The 22,037-nt window shown below is 45.6% G+C and overlaps 1 protein-coding gene across 8 annotated transcripts in view; it reads right to left on the reverse strand.

Annotated features, from left to right (window-relative positions):
• KCNMB2 (potassium calcium-activated channel subfamily M regulatory beta subunit 2) overlaps positions 1 to 22,037 on the reverse strand; it is a 318,635-nt gene that overhangs the window by 31,038 nt on the left and 265,560 nt on the right. Inside the window, exon 1 of one of the 8 annotated variants that reach the window (XM_081911383.1) lies at positions 5,973 to 6,716. The exons of the other annotated variants lie outside the window; for them this stretch is intronic. The gene's annotated coding sequence lies outside the window, so the exon portion shown is untranslated. Of the gene's footprint in view, positions 1 to 5,972; positions 6,717 to 22,037 lie in introns of those variants that run through there. 8 annotated transcript variants of the gene reach the window in all.

A 22,037-nucleotide genomic window follows, 5' to 3' on the forward strand; every position in this document is an offset into this window, starting at 1 on the left:
CGCACCAGACCACAAGACGCACCTAGTTTTTGGAGGAGGAAAACAAGAAAAAAAATATTCTGAATCTCAGAAGCCAGAACAGCAAGAGGGATCGCTGCACAGTGAAAGCAGCAATCCCTCTTGCTGTTCTGGTTTCTGGGATAGCTGCGCAGCCTGCATTCGCTCCATAAGACGCACACACATTTCCCCTTACTTTTTAGGAGGGAAAAAGTGAGTCTTATAGAGCAAAAAATACGGTGATCCCTATCCCTACTCTGCTCTCACTCCCCTCTTTTCTCATAATAGTCTCTCTCTCTCTCCCACTCTCTGCTTTGTGCTTCCTTTCATGTCCCCTCCCCTCCCAGCACCTTGTACAACCTCCCACTTGGTGTCTGCCAAGCGCAAATCCACCCCCTCTGGAAGCTGAGGCTTCTGTGAGTCCTTCCACCACCAAACCAGCAATTTCCACGAACAACCCCCGTCTCCCAAAGCTGATCTGTTTCCTTTCACGCCGTCTAGGCTTGTTCACAGGTTCACACACAGGCTGCGCGAATGATCATAAAGAGCTCTGGCCTCACAACAAAGGCTCCAAGAGTTCCCAGAATAATTCCAGGACACATGTCTGTGATGAGAGAGGTGGCTCCACGCTACAGTATTAGAGAAGGCTGTGCTTCAGATGAATTTGAAATGCCAGGTCCTGCTGAGATCCAAAGTGCTGCACTGTAAGGTTTTTTTTCCAGAGGATGTTATTAGTATTATTATATCTTTTTTGTTTATTCACCACCTTTTCCCCTGACAGGCTCAATAAAATAGGAAGAACAGCTAAAAATATAGAAGAAACAATAATTTTAAACAATTAAACATAAACATTAAAACTACCTACCTACCTACCTACATCTATCTATCATCTATCTATCTATCTATCTATCTATCTATCTATCTATCTATCTATCTATCTAATCTATCATCTATCTATCATCTATCTATCTATCTATCTATCTATCTATCTATCTATCTATCATCTATCTATCTATCTATCTATCTATCATCTATCTATCTATCTATCTATCTATCTATCTATCTAATCTATCATCTATCTATCATCTATCTATCTATCTATCTATCTATCTATCTATCTATCTATCTATCATCTATCTATCTATCTATCATCTATCTATCTATCTATCTATCTATCTATCTATCTATCATCTATCTATCTATCTATCTATCTATCTATCTATCTATCTATCATCTATCTATCTATCATCTATCTATCTATCTATCTATCTATCATCATCTATCTATCATCTATCTATATCTATCTATCATCTATCTATCTATCTATCATCTATCTATCTATCTATCTATCTATCTATCATCTATCTATCATCTATCTATCTATCTATCTATCTATCTATCTATCGATCTATCTATCTATCTATCTATCTATCTATCTATCTATCTATCATCTATCTATCTATCATCTATCTATCTATCTATCATCTATCTATCATCTATCTTTCTATCTATCTATCTATCATCTATCTATCATCTATCTTTCTATCTATCTATCTATCATCTATCTATCATCTATCTATCTTTCTATCTATCTATCATCTATCTATCTATCATCTATCTATCTATCATCTCTTTCTTTCTTTCTTTCTTTCTTTCTTTCTTTCTTTCTTTCTTTCTTTCTCTCTCTCTCTCTCTCTCTCTCTCTCTCTCTCTCTCTCTCTCTCTCTCTCTCTCTCATCTATCCATCTCTTTCTAAAATCTATTTAAAAACATACAGATAATTACAATAAAAGCACCCTTTCAATGAAAGCAGTCAGTTCCCAAAAGGCCATTGGAATAAGAATGCCTTCACCTGCCAGCAGAAGCACAACAAGGAGGAAGCCAATCTAACTTCTCTAGGGAGTTCCAAAGTCTGGGAGCAGCCACCAAGAAGGCCCTGTTCTGCATCTCCACCTAGCATACCTGCGAGGGTGGCAGGATTGAGAGAAGGGCCTCACCTGAAGATCTCAAAACCCAGGCAGCTTTGTATGAGGGAAACCGGTCTTTCAGCTAGCTTGGACCTAAACAGTATAGGCTCTGAAGATGATGGAGTACTAGCTTTGGTTTGATATGCATAGAGTTGGCAGGGGGTTGGACTCGATGGCCCTTGTGGTCTCTTCCAACTCTATGGTTCTATGAGTTTTCAGAGGAAAAGCAGTTCCCATGACTCTTGGATCCCCACTTCAAATTGTTTCTTTGGAACGTTGTTTAGTATCTATGAGAGATTGCCTTGTGCTCCTACTTAGAGCAATGCAATGTTGCAGCAAGGTGACCAAGTAAGGGACAATGACAGCAAATGCTCAGGGAGAGTCTCTTATGAAGGAGAAGGGCTTCATTATGTCTCACCCCCCCCACCCAGTGCCTTCAAGCTGTCCATCTGCGACATCATTAATGCTGCCTGCTTCATTAGCAAGGGTGAGCCACGGCCACCTCCGCCATTTAACACGCAATTACATGCCTAATCTTGTGTAAAATGGTAACACTAATGACATCACCACAGCCGTACCCAAAGGTCGGGCGTATGCAACCTTCTCCTCAGTGCTTCTGTGAGCTGAAGGATCTAAGTGAAAAGGCCTTAACCGGAGCAGTATGGTATAAATTCTACACGGTCGTCACTGAGCACCTTCTCGCTGGCCCTTCAAGACCAAAGATGGATAGTTTCAGAAGTAGCTTGAGACAGTGACGGTGTTGTTATGGCCACAGCTGAGCTCCCAGGATTCCTGGGTCAAATGCTGGCAGCTGTGGAGGATTACTTCCCTTGTTTTCTGCCTTCTGTGGCCAGCAAAGAAGCTTGTGGGTTCCCTGAGCCTAAAGGGGAAACCTCTGAACCTCCAGATGTGGTTGGACTCCAATTCCCATCATGCCTCAGCCAGCATGGCCAATGATCAGGGATGTTAGGAGCTGGAATTCAACAACATGCAAAGCCTCCTATTTCTGCCACCATTTCCTCAGGCTCCTGTCTCTAAGAAAAGATTGGTGGAAGGAAGCGGTCGTTCAGATATTCGCAGCATGAGTCGTTTAGGGATTTAAACCTTAATGTGAACATCTCCAATTGGGCCTGGAATGGAACTAGCAACCCATGCAGCTATCTAAAAACAGGGGTTATATAAGGTCTAAATGGAAGCCAATGGAATTTGTTGGTATTGGGATAATTTTGCATTGAAACACTGATGAATTTTCACGTGGATGTGCGAGAACTGAACTTAATACCGAAGAAGTGAGAAATTGAGAGAACCAGAAATGGATCGATTTGTCTGTCGCCGGGGCAGACTGAGGTTCATGGGGCAATGGTGCTGCCTCTGATAGACCGGCTAGCGTTTATTTCCTATCAGTCGCTCTCAGTTAGCATCCTTAACTCTCTAGCCTGTTTCTATATGTTGCAGGAGGGATGAACCAAACGATCCACGGGCGGCAGAGCTGCCGCAGGGCCTACAGGGGGCGGGAGGCAATAACAGCAATTACATTCACACCCACAAGTTTTCCCCACACAGTTGTGATGTCACAGACTCGCAATTGCTATATACGTCAAGAAAAACACCAGGGTGCATCTGGCAATTTCTCTGCTGAAGTTCAACCTGTGCAACGAAACAGGAATAGTCACAACATGTCTTTCCAACAAACTGCAAACACCTGAAATTTCCAGACTCTCCCCATCAGCGCTGCTTGTCAAGCCTCTGACGGATGGGTCCCCAAGCCCCTGCTGCACTGAAAATGCTCTGCTTGCTGAGATGTCCTTTTAACCCAGGTCACGGTGGGAGAAACTGAAATGTGTTCCTGCTAGAACTCTACCGTGTTGATGTGTCAAAAGCTATGATCCGCAAATCAATTATGGAAAGATGCCTGGATTTAAGGAAGATTCACTCCTATTGACTTACTACTGGGAACACTATAATAAACTTCATATTGCCTTGTCACATATGTTATCTGACATAAAGACTAGCCAACTGTTATCTGCCCTGTCCATAGTCTTTAAGGGAGTTTGTGTGGGATATTCTTGTTGTCACGGTCTGGGCAGGAGAAATATACAATTACTGCTCACCCATTAAAGCGGTGGGTGGGGTTTGTGACCCGGCGTGGGCTTCCCTATCCCAGCTGACACCCCCTTTTGCTTGCTGGTATTTGCTCCGCCCCCTCCACAGCTAGCCAATTGGCTGTTGGCTAGGGGGTGGGGGTGGAGCAGGGGCCAGGTAGGGAAGGCTCCAGCTGACCACCTCTCCAGTCAGTCTTCGGAGCGTCACCCACCTTCCCTCCTTCTAACTTTAATGTGCTTTTCTTGAAGGCTAACCTTTTCCTTCCTAGGTTTGCAGGCGTTGCTACAGTCTCACGATGGTTGCTGTTTCCCAGATCTGGGAAGGAATTTCCCCTGCGTAGCAATTGTCACAACTTTGGCTGTTTTAGGCCTTGGACGGTATCCTATAGTCTATATTCATTATGGGGGGAGGGGTAGCATTATTATGCACCCCCATGCGGAGGTGTTTGCAGGGCCCATTAAAGGGTTGATTGCGGGAGTCACTGGCCCTGAGCAGCGGTGTAAGGTCGAGCTCAGGTGAAGTGGCGAGGCATGCTGTGTAAATTCTCATTTTACAGCCTCCCTAACAACACCTGTCTGCCCTGCGCACCCTCAGACCCACCTGGGGCTGAGAGGGATGCTGTGCAATACCTAAGCCAAGGTTTCCTACATCTGAAATCAATAAAGCTGTGGCCTAATTTAATCCCATACATCATTGTCGCGTCTCCTTATTTACGGGCTGGCTCCTGGGCCGGGGGTGGGTGGGGTGGGTAGCACAAATAGACTACTCAGCGGAATGGCTCTTCAATTCATTTTCTACAACCCGTATGATGTTTTGTTTTTGCAGATAAAAATGAATAAACAAATCAGAAGAATTCACTTGAAATTGGGAGTTCCAGGGGTGGCTCTGCCCCACCACACAGTCTACTACTGGCAGCACAGATTGCCAGGAATGAATCTGGGACCTTCTGTATGCAAAGTTTGTCCTATACCATGGTGCTACGATTTCTCCCTAGGGGTGTGGCTGTATATATGTGTGTGTATGTGTATATACAATGCTTTTGTGTGTGACAGTACCCACCACTTGTGCTGCCACTCACAGCACTTTTATCAATATGTGCATATCTCAACTTTTACCACCCAAAGTATGATTTATCTATCTATCATCTATCTATCACACACTTTCCTTTGCATAAGCATATGTACCCAAGGTAGGGATGTCAGAGAATACTGACAAAAACAGAAGAAATGGTTGTTCGTGTATCCATCCCAAGTGAATCGGTATTCACTAATGTTACTTTCAGTCCACAAACGATACATAATTGAAATAAGTGAAAAGGATCTAGGGGTCTTAGTAGACCACAAGCTTAACATGAGTCAATGGTATGATGCAGCAGCAGTGGTCTAAGATGCATCAACAGAAGTATAGTCTCCCGATCAAGGGAAGTCACAGCCTTTGTCAGATCACACTGGAGTCCTGTGTCCAGTTCTGGGCATCACAATTTAAGAAGGATATTGCCAAGCTGCAATGTGTGCAAAGGAGGGCAACTAAGATGATTATGTCTTATGAGGAACGGTTGAGGGAATTGGGTATGTTTAGCCTGGATAAGAAAACAAGCTTGCTCCATCTCCCATGTGACAGCCCTTTAGATATTTGATGATGGCTATTATATCTCCTCTATTATATCCCTACCCAGGGAAAGTTCAACATATGTACCCAACTTACTGGACGTGAAACCAAAAGACCCGCAAGCTTGCCAAACAAGATAAAACAGAAATAAAACCAGCTAACTCCCACCCACCCCTGCCTCTCAATTCCTAGCTGCAGAAGTTTCCTGTTTACATGTCTGCATGATCGATGCCTTTCGCAATGCACAGCTAGGAGAAAGAGATCTTGAGATCATTAGATAGTTCACTAGTGTATTACTCAGCGAATGAGAGTCGCTCCACAGGTTTTCTGGGGTGATTGCTTTCTCCTTCCAAGGTTAGATGGAAAAGATTAAATTTGCTTGTTAAAAGGACTCCACTTTTTCACATCTGCACACAGCCAAAGAAGGATAACATGACCAATATCTGCAGAAAATTTCCTCCAAAGAAGCTCCTAGTTTGTAAACTGTCTTATAGCCCCTGGGTTGCTTCGCTCAGTCAGTTTGGACCTCTTTATCTTCTCTGTCTGCGTAGGAAAGGACCAGCACTCAGAGCTCATGCTTTACACAAAGAAGACCTCACATTTGGTCCTCTTACTGTTATTAAAAACATAATCAGATAGCATGAAATCCCCCTCTGGGACCCTGGAGAGCCATTGCCAGTCAGAGTGGATCAGTGACGGGGAGCCTCAAAGCAGTTGATATGATGTGCCCCTCTAGGTCTTTCCCTCTGACTCTTGAGACTCTCCCCAGATGTCAGGGACCGTGCTGAGGAGGGCTGCACTGAAGAGGAATCGTGGGAGCCATTCCCTCCCCCTGCTCCTGCTTCTGAATCTTCCCAGGAGCAGGAGGACAGTGTACATTTGGAACAATGGTTTGCAGAGGGGCATAGTTCAGAAGGCAGAAGCTGGGAAATACTGGATGGGGAAAAGCTAGGAGAAGAAACACTGGAAGAGAGAGGGTTAACAGATTCACAGTCTCTGGACAGCATTCCTCCGCCCAGCCCACGGTTGAGAAGAGCTCAGAAAGTGTCAGAACAGAAAGCACAGAGTACAAGCTCAGATTACAAACACAGGAGCGACGTAGACTAACAGGGACAGAGGGAGTGTAAGCCTTAATTGGGAGCACCACCATTCTGGGTTGATACTTTCTTTTGTCTTCGCTGTGTTTATTAAAGAAAATAACTGGTAAGAATTCATTTTGTTTGATCTGTTCATTTACGGACATGGGGGAGGAAGCTTCTTCTTCTTCTTCTTCTTCTTCTTCTTCTTCTTCTTCTTCTTCTTCTTCTTCTTCTTCTTCCTATTATTATTATTGCCTGGCTGGAATGTGTCCTTGAATTCTGAGAATGCTTCTTGCCTGCTTGGATGGAGGATAGAGAGGGGTGTGTGCAGAAACTAGGCTTCTGTACAGGGGTGAAAAAACACATTTGTTGTTCTGCCCATTTTGCCTCTGGCTTTGCCTTCCTCTGGCTTGTGACCCACAAGGAGGTTGTCCAGAAGGGAATGTGGCTCTTAGTTTGAGCAAAAGGGGTTCCCATCCCGGAATAGTCAACACTAGGCTAGACAGAACCAATATGAAGGTCATATGTAAAGCCACATCCTGTCACAATTCAGTGTAACCAAGAGACAGAACCCAGCCAGGACAGGACATGCATATTTGCTGTCTTGATACTCAACAATGGAGTCCCCAAATGCAACCATTCATATTAATATTCATTTCCAACGGTGTGTGCATTTTGTTAAATAAATAAAATAAATGAAAACTGCCTTTTACCCTAGGGAGAAAAGTTAAGAACTGGAGCAGAGAGGGCCAATTCTGCCCTCTGCCCTTGATACTAAGTGGTCTGGCCTTCACTGAGGGGAATTTTGTCGGGGACAGAGATGTGTCTCTGTGCGCAGAGCATATAGAGATGTGTTATAACCAGTGTTACTGTTCTAGAAAAAGAGGAATCAGAACTCACCATGAATGCCTTCCCTTGTTCTCTTAGAATGGCAATGGCACCCAGCTGAGAGGGGCCAGAACTGAGTTCCGGCTGAAAAAAGGCCCTGGTTGCTGTTGTTGTTATTTGGCTTCCCCTCCCCCCAAAACAGAACTCAAAATGGCTCCCTCTTTGGATAGCTTGAATGAGCCTATTGTATAAAGGCAAGTCTGCTGCTCCACCCCCTGTTTTCTTCGGGTTGTGTGTGTGTGTATATATGTATGTATATATATATATATATACATACATATATGTATGTATATATATATATATATATATATATATATATATATATATATATGCTTTCGTAGATTTTCACGGGTACAGGACTGCAGCTTTTGGTGTCCTCGGGTGTCTTCCCGTGTAAAAGTTGGGGTGTCTAGGCGACGTTTCGACGAGGTCTCACTCGTCATCTTCAGGCTGGTGCTTTCGGCTTCTTGTTACTGGAACAGAGCAGGATCTCAGTGTTTGAGTTCCTATAAATACTGTTGAGGGGGTGTGGTGTATAGCCTCCAATGTGTCTTGACCTCTTGAACTTTGTGAAGAGTTTTTCTGAGAAGATGGCTGTACTGCACTTAGTTGTGCTCTGGCTTGGCTTCGTGTATAGGGGCGAGCTGTGGTTTTGTGGCCTGTGTCAGCCAGATCTGTGTAGGGATTGCAGGGGGGTGCAGTACAGCCATCTTCTCAGAAAAACTCTTCACAAAGTTCAAGAGGTCAAGACACAAAGACTTTAGCAACTAATCCACACCTAATGACCCACCTAAGTGGTACTCAGGATATCACTCAAGAAATCACTCAAGATATCCCTCAAGTAATTAAGGAACAAAAGAAGAAAAGGCACACTAGCCTGGGAACTTCCTCTCTGCCCAGAACATTGGAGGCTATACACCACACCCCCTCAACAGTATTTATAGGAACTCAAACACTGAGATCCTGCTCTGTTCCAGTAACAAGAAGCCGAAAGCACCAGCCTGAAGATGACGAGTGAGACCTCGTCGAAACGTCGCCTAGACACCCCAACTTTTACACGGGAAGACACCCGAGGACACCCAAACCTGCATATATATATATATATATATATATATATATATATATATATATATATCCCCACCCATCTATCTGGGTTTCCACTCTGGGTGGCTCCCAACAGAATATTAAAAACACAATAAAACATCAAACACTAAAAACTTCCCTCAACAGGGCTGCCTTAAGATGTCTTCTAAAAGTCATCCCCGACATCTGATGGGAGGGCGTTACACAGGGCGAGCGCAACTACCGAGAAGGCCCTCTGCCTGGGCCTTGAATTAAGCAGGTCTCTTACATAAGTCTCTCTCTTTCCTGTATCATTTTTATTTAAAAATATTTCAAAGCATTTATCATCATACACATATTTTTGACATGCAAAGTTTCTTCTGGGCTTCCCACTCCTCCTTTTCTGATGTTTGCTTTTTGCTCCTTTTTATTAGTTGTTTTATAACACATATATTTTTATTGTGCAAAACCCACTACTGTTAAATCTTTCAATAATCCGCTGCTTATATTTCAAATCCTGCCAGTGACTTCATATATGGGTGATACCCTACATAAGCCTCATTGAAGGGAATGCAAGCTGCACACAAGCACACAAGTATCTCGTGTTTCTAGGCTCAAAAGACAACGCCCTTCCACCAGCCCAAAATCATTTTATTTCCAGAAAATAGCCAGCCAAACCAACAAGCCTATGTGCAGTCACTTTGGAGTGAGCCCATTGAGCTCAAGGGAGCATTTCAGTGGAACTCACAAAGAATTAGGCTACGTTGCCAACACTGCACTCAGGGCCGTCTTACCCATAGGCACTAGGGGTGCAGGGCACCCAGGCGCCGGCCTCTCAGGGGTGCCGGGTTGAGAGCTCAGGCCCCGAGCGTTGAGTCCGGGGAAGAGCCCCCCATTGGTTGGAGTGCCGTGACAGGCTCTTCTGCTGTGGGTGGCTCTGTGCCATGAGATTGGGGCGACTGAGCCAGTAAGATGCTGAGGCGACCGGCCTGCTCTGCCCTCCTGTGTGCCTGGGACTGGGCAACCTAAGGGGGCGGGCACCGGGCAGATCTTTGCACCCCGGCACCACATATGTTTAAGACAGTCCTGACTGCACTCCGTTCAAGTCTGCAGCCATAACTTTGAGCAAATGCTACAGTGTCAGCAATGATAAGGAATAGGGCCAGTGGGGTTGGAAAGAAAGTTCATCTTGATAAAAGTTGCAAGGTCAGCTGCGGAAAGCAATGCTTCTGCATTAGTGGATGACAGCTACCATTTTGGGAACATTTAAGAACTTGGATAGCACTTCCCCTGCGAACCTCTGCAGTGGCCCAAGTAATGGCAGAAGAGCAACCCTATTCTAGTGTTGGCATTTACTGTAGAGTGGGGTGGGGAGCCTGTGGTTCTCTAGCTGCGGTTGAACTCCAACTCTCATCAGCCCCAGTCAGTGTGACCAGTGGTCAGGGATGATGGGAGTTGGAGTCCAACCACAGGTGAGGACCACGTATTGCCCATTCCTCTGGTAGAGCAAGCAGAAGAAATTAGCAGAAGAAGAAAGAACCACAAAACCCTAAGTTTCCAGACTCTGACTTGCCTACAAAGGCATCCCACTCAGTTAGATGGATGCAGCAGAAAAGAGGATGATTTCTCCAGTAGTCCTACCAGCTACTAGTAGTCCTGCTACTGCTACCTGCCTTGATCCAGCAAGGCTTTTCCTACAATGGCATAATAATAATAATAATAATAATAATAATAATAATAATAATATGCTCCACCCATCTGCCTGGGTTTCCCAAGCCACTCTGGGCGGCTCCCAACAGAATATAAAAAATGCAATAAAACATCAAACATTAAAAGCTTCCCTAAACAGGGCTGCCTTCAGATGTCTTCTAAAAGTCAGATAGTTATTTATTTCCTTGGCATCTGCTGGGAGGGCGTTCCACAAGGTGGGTGCCACTACCGAGAAGGCCTTCTGCCTGGTTCCCTGTAACCTCATTTCTCGCAGTGAGGGAACCGCCAGAAGCCCCTCAGAGCTGGACCTCAGTGTCTGGGCTGAATGATGGGGGTGGAGACGCTCCTTCAGGTATACTGGACCAAGGCCGTTTAGGGCTTTAAAGGTCAGCACCAACACTTTGAATTGTGCTCAGAAATGTACTGGGAGCCAATGTAGGTCTTTCAGGACCGGTGTTATGTGGCCTCGGCATGCACTCCCCCCCCCCACCGCTATTGTTTGACGCATTTTGCAGTGGCAACACAGAGGTCACTTCCTCTGGCTGGCTAACAGCACTCAACTGGAATCTCTGCCCCTCTCAACACAGCAATAATTGACACTTCTGCCTGTCACCTCACAACAAAGTGTTTTTTTTTCTCCATCAACAAAGTTCTTCATGCCTTGTCAGTTAGAAATGAGTTTGTATTGACATAGGACATGACATGTTGAATGCTATATTTACCATCTTGCATGCTCTCTGGGTTATTTGGAAGGTCGGGGCCACATGTAAAAAACGGGGCAGTTTTCTGTTCTGCTACGACCTTCCTCCATAAAAGTCAAATGCCTCCACCAGATTCAAAGGATAAGACAACATCGGAACCTGACCTCAAGAGTCTTTATACCCCACAAATGTCTCTGGGTGAAATATCCTTTATCATCTTTCTTTCTGTCTATCTATTCCTGTTTGCCATATTATGGGAATAGGTCAGTAGGTTAGTGGTAGAGCAGTTGTTTCACATGCAGACAGTCTCAGCCTCAATCCATGGCATCTCCAGGTAGCATTGGGGACCACTCCAGATGTCCTTTTTATTGTGCATTCATGACAATTTGTTCCAGTGGTGTAGCATTGGTTGCTGGTACCTGGGGCAGGCAGGCATGTGCTGGGAGGGAGGTGGAGACACCAGTCCATCCCATCCTGGCCCTCACTGCCAATGCCACCAGAGCGACCCCACCCTCACCAGAGCAAAGCGGGGTCATGCTGAGCCGCCTGCCAGCCTGCACATAGGGGAGCCTGATTGGCCAACGCAGAACTTGGATGGCAGAGAATAGCACTGGGCCAGGCCACGCAGGGGTGGCCTGCTTCACATCCCCTCAAAAATTGTGTGCCTGGGGCCCTGACCCTGATTTGTTCTTATAATGCTACCAGGCCAGTCCAATACCATCCTGTTTGCGCTTGCAGAGGTTTTGGGCCAATCACACTGGGGAACTTTGCGCAGCAATTTGGGGCAGGCATGGGTTACGGAGAAGAAAAGGAAGTCCTGTTGCATAAGCTGAAACGAATTGGATGCAACTCAGTGTTTAGTATTTTTTACAACCTGTTTTTCCTTTGAAAAAAAGAAAACGTATACTGTTTAATTTTCCAGCAGCCATCTTAGAACATGTTATAAACACTTACATAAGGGAAATATAAAATGAGATTCCCCCCCCCTTACAAAAAATCAAATTAGGATATTTTTCTAGTGTGTTTCAGCTGTAGTTTTTAGATGCAATGCACCCAGTCATCTTCCTCTTCTACATTTTCGGGTCTCTAGGGGCCAAAGCAGAAGATCCAGGCTGTTGAACTTGTTAAGTTGTGGGTGAACATATCAAACGACACAGCGATTCTTCAAACAGCTCTTGTTTATTCACAGGCCAGAACAGAACTGAACTGAAGGGTTCAGCCAGCCTGCTTATATAGAGCTCCACTAGAATGCAACAGTAACCATTTTCTGTAACTATCCAATCATTGAATGTCACTTTCGATCCCTTATTTGCATATGTGGACCTGAACTATCTGCAGTATCCCCTTGCTGGCCCAGGATGAGAACTTCAGTACATAACAGAACTCATTTCCTTGATGGTGTGTTACTGACTAACATTATATACATGTCTTTTCTCATCAAGTAACAATACACTGAGGAAGAAAACGAGCAGGAGGGAGATATGAGAGAGAAAAAGATGCTCCCCCCCATAATCGCTTTATAAAATCAACTATTGTTTACCAGAGAAGCAGAAATGCACGCAGCAGGATAATATGGTAGAGTCCTGAGGTGATAGAATGGACTGTACAACTTAAAAAAACACCATGGGAGAACATTTGAAAACTTGATCCTTTAGCTGCAGTTTGAAGCGGTACAGTCCATTCTGTCCTCTCAGGACTCTGCCATCTCATTCTGCTTCAATAAAAAACTTCATTCCATATCATAATCAAACTGCCTCTTTAAGTTTTCCCTTCAGCCACAAGAAACAAGCACAGGCAGAACCAATACACAGTGAGAACTTGAATGACTTGATTTTTCAAACCAACACTTGGACCAGCTTTAAAGCGGCCTGGGAATGAGCATGGCAGCAATTACGATTCTGTGGTGTAATTTATGAATGGGAAACAGCCACCCCATCCACAGTGGACACATTGAAATATAAATGTGCCTCTGTTGTGCCTCTGTGTTGCAGATGCTCAGAAATATGATTAAAAAAAATAAATAAAGAGAGAGAAAGAAAGAGAATGACGGAAAACAGAAAACATCGCATGTTGCCTCAGGGCTACTTCGTTTATTACCTAATTGTCACTATTGTTTGGTTTCATTTTGCTCATTGAGACGCAGCAGTTCAGTGCTAATGGCATAGTAAATTGCTGGCTGATGAGGTCCCCCAGATTTGTCCCCCCTCCCAGTTCAATGTGTGTTTTTAAGAAGAAGAAAAAGAAAAGTGAAGGAAGTCGATGACAGGATCCATATTCTTGGCCTTCAGAATGCCTTAGTTTTTCACATAATTGGGCCTGACCCACATGTTGGGCAGGTGGGACGTTTGTCCAATATTCTAGTCCTATAAGGGGTGTTGTGTGGCCAGCTGTCAGCGGGCTCCTTCAGACGATCTGTTTATTGAGGATTTGCTTGCAGAAAGCTTATGCAGCAGAGGTTAGACTATGGCCTGTCCCTATTGTGTATTTGTTCTGATTGGTTTGCTTCCAACAATCATAAAAAAACATTAAAAGAGTCTGCTGGATGAGACCAACGGCCCAATCTTTTCTTAAGTTCACAGATAAAATACAGATAAGATCAACAAAAAGCCAAAAATTTAAAGAATAATGTGCGATGCAAAATTCCTAAAATGCTCATCCAGCAAGACAGGGAAAAGGAATCAAAATGTCTTAGCCTGGTGCCTAAAAACTGGCAACAATGGTGCAGGTACATTGACGCATTCCTCAAAACAGGAGACCCCCCCCCTACACAAATTGAATGTGTTCTGAGCCACACACAGCAGCCCCATCAAAACGTCTTACTTCTGCTGAACAATTCTTCCACCTCCTTTTGTCTCCACAAATTTGACAAAACACGATCTTTCCCACTTGGCATTCAGCGGTGATATGCATGATTTTGAGCCATGCACAGTGCAAACGATATCCATTTCAGACACTTGGCATCAAGGACATTAGAGTGGAAATTATTTGTTATTTTAGGAAGAAAGGAAGGGGCGGACCTGGGAGAGATTATCTTGTGACTTGAAGCATAGTCCCGGCTGGGAGATAGTGGAGAGGCATGATCTGGGATAATCACTCATTCATTCACAAAAAGGCAGCTAGAGGTGGAACAAGGACAGAAGCTTACTTGCTTGATCTCCTGCAAACCAACATAGAATATGCATAGAGATTGTAAAGCCAGTGATAAGCTGTTTTGCCAGGGTTCACAGAAGGTCTTTCACACATTCTGTGATCCTTGGCTTTGTAATTAACTTTACATGCATACCTACCACCAAGACAAATGCTGGTTTAACCCCCAGTCTAGCATACCCTCCAACATTTATCCGATGAAAATAGAGACGTCCCATTCCATAATGATAATTTTACTGTTTATACCTCACACAACTTACTGGGTTGCCCCAGCCACTCTGGCCAGCTTCCAGCATATATAAAAGCAAAATAAAGCATTAAACGATGAAAAAACTTCCCTATAGAGGATTGCCTTCAGATGGCTGGGGGGTCAGATAACTCCATACCCTCCAACATTTCTCCAATGAAAATAGGGACATCCTAAGGAAAAGGGGGAGATTTCAGTATCAAATCAGCAATCGGGACGGTGTCTGTAAATCAGGTACGTCCCTGGAAAATAGGGACACTTCGAGGGTCTGGTCTTGCTTCATTCCTTGCATACATCCAGCAGGCTGTCTATATTATTATTATTATTATTATTATCATCATTAGAAAAATTGCAACCACCAATATATCTTTGCAAACTGAAATAGCAAACACTTCAAAAGTTGCATTGTTTCTCTAGGGAATGATGTTGGGACTATTATTGTTATTATTTCGGAGGGCCTTAGCACAACCCATTTGACCACTGCCACCATTGCCATGACACTCCTGCTTTTTTACGACCACTGGGTAGTCACCTGACTGGGCGCGGTAATCCAGTCAGGGAAAAAGGGAGGCAGACTATGTTTAGGGCACCTTTTCTAGCCCCTAACTCTTTTTGGGGTGAGCAGAGTGGATCCTAAAAAGGGTTGTTCAGTCATGGATACAGCTGCCGAGCTGCTCAACAGACTCAGAACGACTGAATCTGTATCCACCACCCATGTGCCGGTTCATGACTAGGGGCTTCCAGATTTCATCATCCTGTCCCTGTTACCGTTTGCCGAGCGCCATGGGACTTTTGGGGTTCGGGATGGGTTTTTGGAAGACGCCTGTGCGTGAATTTGTTTTATGTTTGTAGATCAGTGCATGCTGACCAACGCACAGTCTCCGCAGTAGGGCTCTGTTCCGATGGCATGAGTAGTCACGATGAGCGGTAGATTCTTATCTGTTGCAGCCTTCATCCACCCTCACAGCTGTTGTAACACACCACTAGTTATCATCTGCCTGTTCTGCTGTTGAGGACTTCTTGGATCATTCTTTGTCTAGCTCCTTCCCTTTGACCTTACCGCCCTGGGTGACCCTGCTGGGAGCACGAGATTCCCGACGGCTTCGCTCACAAGGGTCATAGGAACGTGCAAGCCCACTCACCACGACAAGGTGATGATCCAGCCAGCGAGGCACTCCTGCACCTCCATTCATTCAGGACACAGCACCTTCCTCAGTGTGTCTGTGCCAGTTACGCTGCTGTGAGCACTCCAGAGCTGCGAGACAAGCAATCAGAACAGCTCGCTCGCTGTGCCCGGGAACGGCACGTAGACCAGCTGCCACCCAACAACTGCTGAGCGACATCAACCATCAGGATCGAGGCACACGGACAGCTTCTCAAGCTGCCAAATATGAGGCTAGAAATGAGCCCCTGTCACTAGAACGGTCATCAGCATTTTCTTGAAACTCGAAAGAGGTTTCTTTTCTTTTTTTTTAACTTGTTGTCATTTCAGGTGTGAGATAAACCTCTTGCTGCCCATTCGTTTGGAAGAAAATGTCATCATGCAAATCAGGCCAGCAGAGGCTGTGTGTAAGGAGTGTGTGCAGGAGCCAGGCCCTGTGGCCAGTAGGGCTTTGCAGGACTGGGGCCTTCCTAAGTTTGTTTTGGAGAGGCAAGGTGCGGCCGCACAGGTGAGGCTGCTTGGTAACTCACTGCACCTGGTGGCAAGAGCCGGGAAGGGATATAAGGTCAGCATTTCCCTTTGGCTCTTTGCCACAGCAACACGTTTCCTGCCTTGCTGCGTTTGGCTTCTTGCTTCCTGATCCCCGGACATTGGCTTCCTGACTCCCTGCCTCTTGATCTTCGGACTCTTGACTTTGTGACTCCTTGCTTCTTGACCCTCAGACTCCTGGCTTCTGGACTCTTGTTCCTGCTCCCACCCTGCCATCTTTCCCCCGGTCCTGATGTCCTCAGCCGGGACTTCGATCACCTGTAGACTGGACAGTGACACTGAAGCACTGAGCCCAAAGTGGAGATCCAGACACAGTGTAGCCTGACAGATGCCTGAGACTTCTTAGGAAATCCTTATTCCCCACCCAGAGCTACAATTCCCAGAGTGGTTTAACAAGTCAATCCCTCTTCACAGGGATTGTGAGGGGAATAGGGGCCTCCTAACAACTCCCGACGGGATGTGGGTGGCGCTGTGGGTTAAACCACAGAGCCTAGGACTTGCCGATCAGAAGGTCGGCGGTTCGAATCCTCGCGACGGGGTGAACTCCCGTTGCTCGGTCCCAGCTCCTGCCAACCTAGCAGTTCGAAAGCACATCAAAGTGCAAGTAGATAAATAGGTACTGCTCCGGCAGGAAGGTAAACGGCGTTTCCGTGCGCTGCTCTGGTTCACCAGAAGCAGCTTAGTTATGCTGGCCACATAACCCGGAAGCTGTATGCTTGCTCCCTTGGCCAATAAAGCAAGATGAGCGCCACAACCCCAGAGTTGGCCAGGACTGGACCTAATGGTCAGGGGTCCCTATACCTTTACCTTTAACAACTCCTGACACCCTCAACAAACTGCAGCTCCCAGAATTCTTTCGGGGAAGCCATGGTTGTTTATAGTGCTATCACAGTGCATGAAATGTATGTTGTAGCGGTGGCCTGGGACTCCACCTCTGCTGATGGCTAAGGATGATATTATGTCAGCAGCAAGGATCTTACAGGTGAGAGACCTTCATCCTGGTTTCGAAGTTCAGTATAAGGCATGTTTCTTTACTCCTGCGAATAAGCATTTTAACCCATTGCTCGCTAACGTGTGCTTTCTCTGCCTACCACCACCTGCCGGCTTCGATTAATACTTTATTTAAAACCACGAGAGGTTATATTATTTCTAGAAGAAATGCAGAAACCAGAGAGCTTCCAAAATGAACCCACAAACAAAAGAGAACATCTCTCATGATGCCAATTCATGTGAATGGGAGCTATATCTTAGGAGAGATCTCTGCAGGCTGTTTTGCAATTCATACCCCTGGAAAAAAGAGCATTTTAAACAACAATTGGCTGGAACACATTGGGCTGCTTTGAAAATTAAACCCATATATATATTCAGCACCTTGAGACATGTTCTCTTTCATTTCAGAGTTCATTTCGGATGCTCTCCAGTTTTTGCATTTCTTGTTTGTTCCGGCAGCAACCTTGAGAGTAATCTCCGCCTCCCCGGAGATGCATGTCTTAAGTGCGTCTTCTTATTGCAAAGAGATCCTTCCATTAAACTATTGCTTTTCCCCCAGGCCCAGCCATACACTGAAGTTGGATTTCACAAGAAACCCTTCATAAGCAGCTCTTTCCTCAAATGACTGTAGAGCACCCTTGAAAATATCACAGTCAGGGTTTCATCCCAGTTTATCTTTCCTTGGCATTGCCAAGGCTCCTTTAAATGGCTTTTTCAGTAAGCTTGCAGCTTTAAGGACCTCAGAAGTGCTGACCAGCTTCCTGTGGCTTATCTAGACCTAAGTTCTCATATAAAAGCAGGTGGGGAAGCAAACCTGCTCCTTGACTGATTGCAGTTAGGAAGGGGGGGGTGTCTATTAACTGGATGCTTCTCTATATTATCTATGTAGAAAACTGGGATGAGAGTGGGGACAAGACTAGGACAGAATACTTCTTCCTGCTGTTGTTTAGTCGTTTAGTTGTGTCCGACTCTTCGTGATCCCATGGACCAGAGCACGCCAGGCACTCCTGTCTTCCATTGCCTCCCGCAGTTTGGTCCAACTCATGCTGGTAGCTTTGAGAACACTGTCCAACCATCTCGACCTCTGTAGTCCCTTTCTCCTTGTGCCCTCCATCTTTCCCAACATCAGGGTCTTTTCCAGGGAGTCTTCTCTTCTCATGAGGTGGCCAAAGTATTGGAGCCTCAGCTTCACAATCTGTCCTTCCAGTGAGCACTCAGGGCTGATTTCCTTCAGAATGGATAGGTCTGATCTTCTTGCAGTCCATGGGACTCCCAAGAGTCTCCTCCAGCACCATAATTCAAAAGCATCAATTCTTTGGCGATCAGCCTTCTTTATGGTCCATCTTTCACTTCCATACATCACTACTGGGAAAACCATGGCTTTAACTATACAGACCTTCCTGCTGTATATGTGTAGAATTTTGTTGTGTGGAGGAGAATTCAATCATGGGAGCAGGGGTGGCTCTATAAGGACACGAGGTGAAGCCATTTGCCTCTGGCAGCAGATCTGACTCCTTTTCGCCCCTGCCAGTGCACCACTGCCAGCCTCACTGGGGCATTGTCCTTGCTGCTGCCACATTGCCACTGCCCTTGCCTCTGTGCCCCTGCTGCTGCTGAATTATGGCAGCAGCATGCACACAGTTGCAGGCGAGGGGGCAGTTGCCGTTGCAGGGTGGATGCAACAGTAGGGGCAGGGGCTCGGGTCTGCGTGGGGGGTGGGCATCATGGTGGGGCTGGTGTTGCGGCGCTTTTTCTGCAGCAGTGGAACACCTCAGGCCAATCCTGCCTGGGAGCCGCCCATCCCTGCAGTCAGCAGTTGAAATTCACCAGGCACCAGGTGCGTTTTGCACCAGGCTATCAGTCACTTTGCAACTGAATGATGCCCAGGATGGCACCTCACAGCTTCACCATCAGAAGGTGTATGCCATGGGGATTTTTGGATCTTGCCTGTTTTCGCACACTAACAACACTTCCTGCAGAATTCTGCTCATCATATTCTATCTGCACAATCAAAATGAATTTCAGGAACTTAAACGTTGTATTGAAAAATCCGACTTTCGAGCTGTCTGGCCCCCAAATGGTAAATAAGACCTGGGCTCTCTTCCGCACAACTCTGTAAATTCTAATTCCCCACTGTCAATGGGCATTTGCCATGATGACTATTCTCTTTCTCTCTCCACTGTCTCTGAATACTACCAGTTGCTGGAATTGAATATAGGGATAGTGCTGCTGTGCTCTGTTCCTGTTTTCAGGCATCCCAAAGGCATGTGGTTGGCCATTATGACTAGACAGCAATTCTCACTTTCTTATAAGGCTCACTCTGGTTTCTCCACATGACTACAAACCAACTTTGGCCAACCTGATGCTCTCCAAATTTGGAGGGCACCAGGATGCCAAGGGCTTCCACAAGCCATCCCATTGTGTTCAGGTGCAGCCAATGTGGGAAATCGAAAACACTCTTTATTCTGTTGCAGGTTAACACTGAAGCCCAGGATTGATTTTGGAAACGAGGAAAAACGCAACCCAGTGGCATCAGGAGTGGAAAAGTGCCTTTCTAAACAATGGCCCTGAATGATATCATTTCATAATGACGCCAACAAAATCAAGACGGAACATTTTGCTAAATAGATGCTATTTTTATTCTGTTCGGCTCCCCAGCCCAGCGACCCATCAGTGCTAGTATTTTATTGCTTCTCCATTTAGATGTCTCTGCCAGATGTTTATATTTTAGTTTGAAGCACTTTGTGAGCACCAGAGATACAAGAGAACGAACAACAAAAATCAACACTCTTGCCCCATGGTCTCGTAGGGCTTTGCTATTCTCTTTCTCTCCCCCCCTCCCCGTTTCCCAGCTAGACGTTCTTGCAATCATTTGTACTGTGCTATTAGATGTGGTCTGGCATCGACATATTCTAGCTATTGGGAAATGTTACTTTATGGAGCTTTTTAAGTGATCAGAGTGCTTTTGTTTCCAGTCTCTTTGCTGCTGCAACATCCTGTGTTCACAGCAGATCTGTGTTTTGGGTCAAACACACTTCCCAATGGCAAATCTATATTTCTTTTCTTTTCTTTTCACACAGAAAAGGCCAATTTTTAAACCAAAAGTCCGGAAGTTTGAGAAGTCTGGAGCAAAACAAATGAGTCTCACTTCTGTAGTTTCTAAAGTCCAGTTTTTCACAGAAACTGCATTGGTATTAGGGATCTGAGACAATTATTTCACCATCTCACAAGCTTTGAGTTGTAGGTCTGCCCTTCCTTACAGACAGCCATGTAACCTAAAGGAACAACAGTCCACCCACTGGGACACGGACATAAAAACCAGACTCTGCAAGACACCCAGATGCCAACTCAGCCTCTTCTCAAACATACTCAGATAACACTATTACTAGCCCAAATCACTTCAGTCTTAGCATTAAAAGTTTATTCATTCATCTGCTCATCTTCCAATGTTATCAGGTCTAGCATGGGTGGGTACCCATGGGTGGCGTAGCATGGGTTTTCAGTGTCCGGGGCCAACATTCTGCCATCATTCTTCATGGCAACATTCTGTTGGGACACGGGCTCACACCTCCTTCCCCAACCCCGGAAAGTGTTTTCCCAGCATAGGGAAGAAGACACAATACTCTGATGGGGTCCGAGAGCCCTCCCACAACCTCCCCCCCCCACAAAAGGTGGCGGTACTACATACTGTTCCGTAATGCCAAAAAAAGCACTATCGAGTACCTGCTTAACAAGCAGAAGGTTTCAATCCCCAGAATCTTCAGGAAGAAGAAGAAGAAGAAGAAGACGACGAAGAAGAAGACGAATAGTAGTAGTAGTAGTTTGGATTTGATATCCTGCTTTATCACTACCCAAAGGAGTCTCAAAGCGGCTAACATTCTCCTTTCCCTTCCTCCCCCACAACAAACACTCTGTGAGGTGAGTGGGGCTGAGAGACTTCAAAGAAGTGTGACTAGCCCAAGGTCACCCAGCAGCTGCATGTGGAGGAGCGGGGAAGCGAACCCGGTTCACCAGATTACGAGTCTGCTGCTCTTAACCACTACACCACACTGGCTCACCACACTGGTAGGGTTGGAAGACACCCTGGTCTTCCCCATGGGCAGCCACTGCCAGTCAATGCAGATAATTCTGGCTTAGATGGACTCAGTGCTCTAACTCAGAGCAGGACAGCCTCCTATGTCCCTCTGACACCGGAGACCTGCTACTGAGGAAAACATGAATCTAGCAGAGCTATATGGAAAGAAGGGGAAATGTCTGCATGTGAAATGCACAGGCCAAATGTAAGTAAACCAAACTTACCAAATGTGGTTTCTCCCCCTTGTGCTGGGGGAAGAGGGAAATTTTGGAAGGAACTTAGAAGGGCATATTTTAAAGGTCTAACAGCCTATGTTCCCCGGAGCGGATGGGACAATGTTGCACGGAGGATGCTTAAATTCCATAGGAGCATGATGTGTTGCATTGCAGCACTAGGATTGGGTAGGAAGGGAAGTGGTGTGCTGTGGTTTGGGTTAGGAGCGCAGGTTAGAGGAACTTGGGTTCGGGCAAGGGGAAGAGGTAGGGATGGGTGGAGAAGGAGGCAAGGGGCAGGTTGACATTAGTTGTGTTACATGTTGGCAGGAGAAGGCAAGTGAAGTTAGGAAGGTGGGAACTGAATGTGGTAGGAGAGGCTGAGAAAGACTGGATAGGGCAGATCTGGGCTGCAATTCACATACCCCAGCAACATCACTGCTGAAATCTGGCAGCTTATATTGATGAATATTGGCTGAAGCATTATTCACTCAATGGTATGTCACGGCATTTGCATATCTTTGGACGCCAGCACGGCTA

The sequence above is a fragment of the Podarcis melisellensis genome, assembly GCF_964234715.1.
Source record: "Podarcis melisellensis genome assembly, chromosome: 5".
In the NCBI taxonomy this organism is placed as follows: domain Eukaryota; kingdom Metazoa; phylum Chordata; class Lepidosauria; order Squamata; family Lacertidae; genus Podarcis; species Podarcis melisellensis.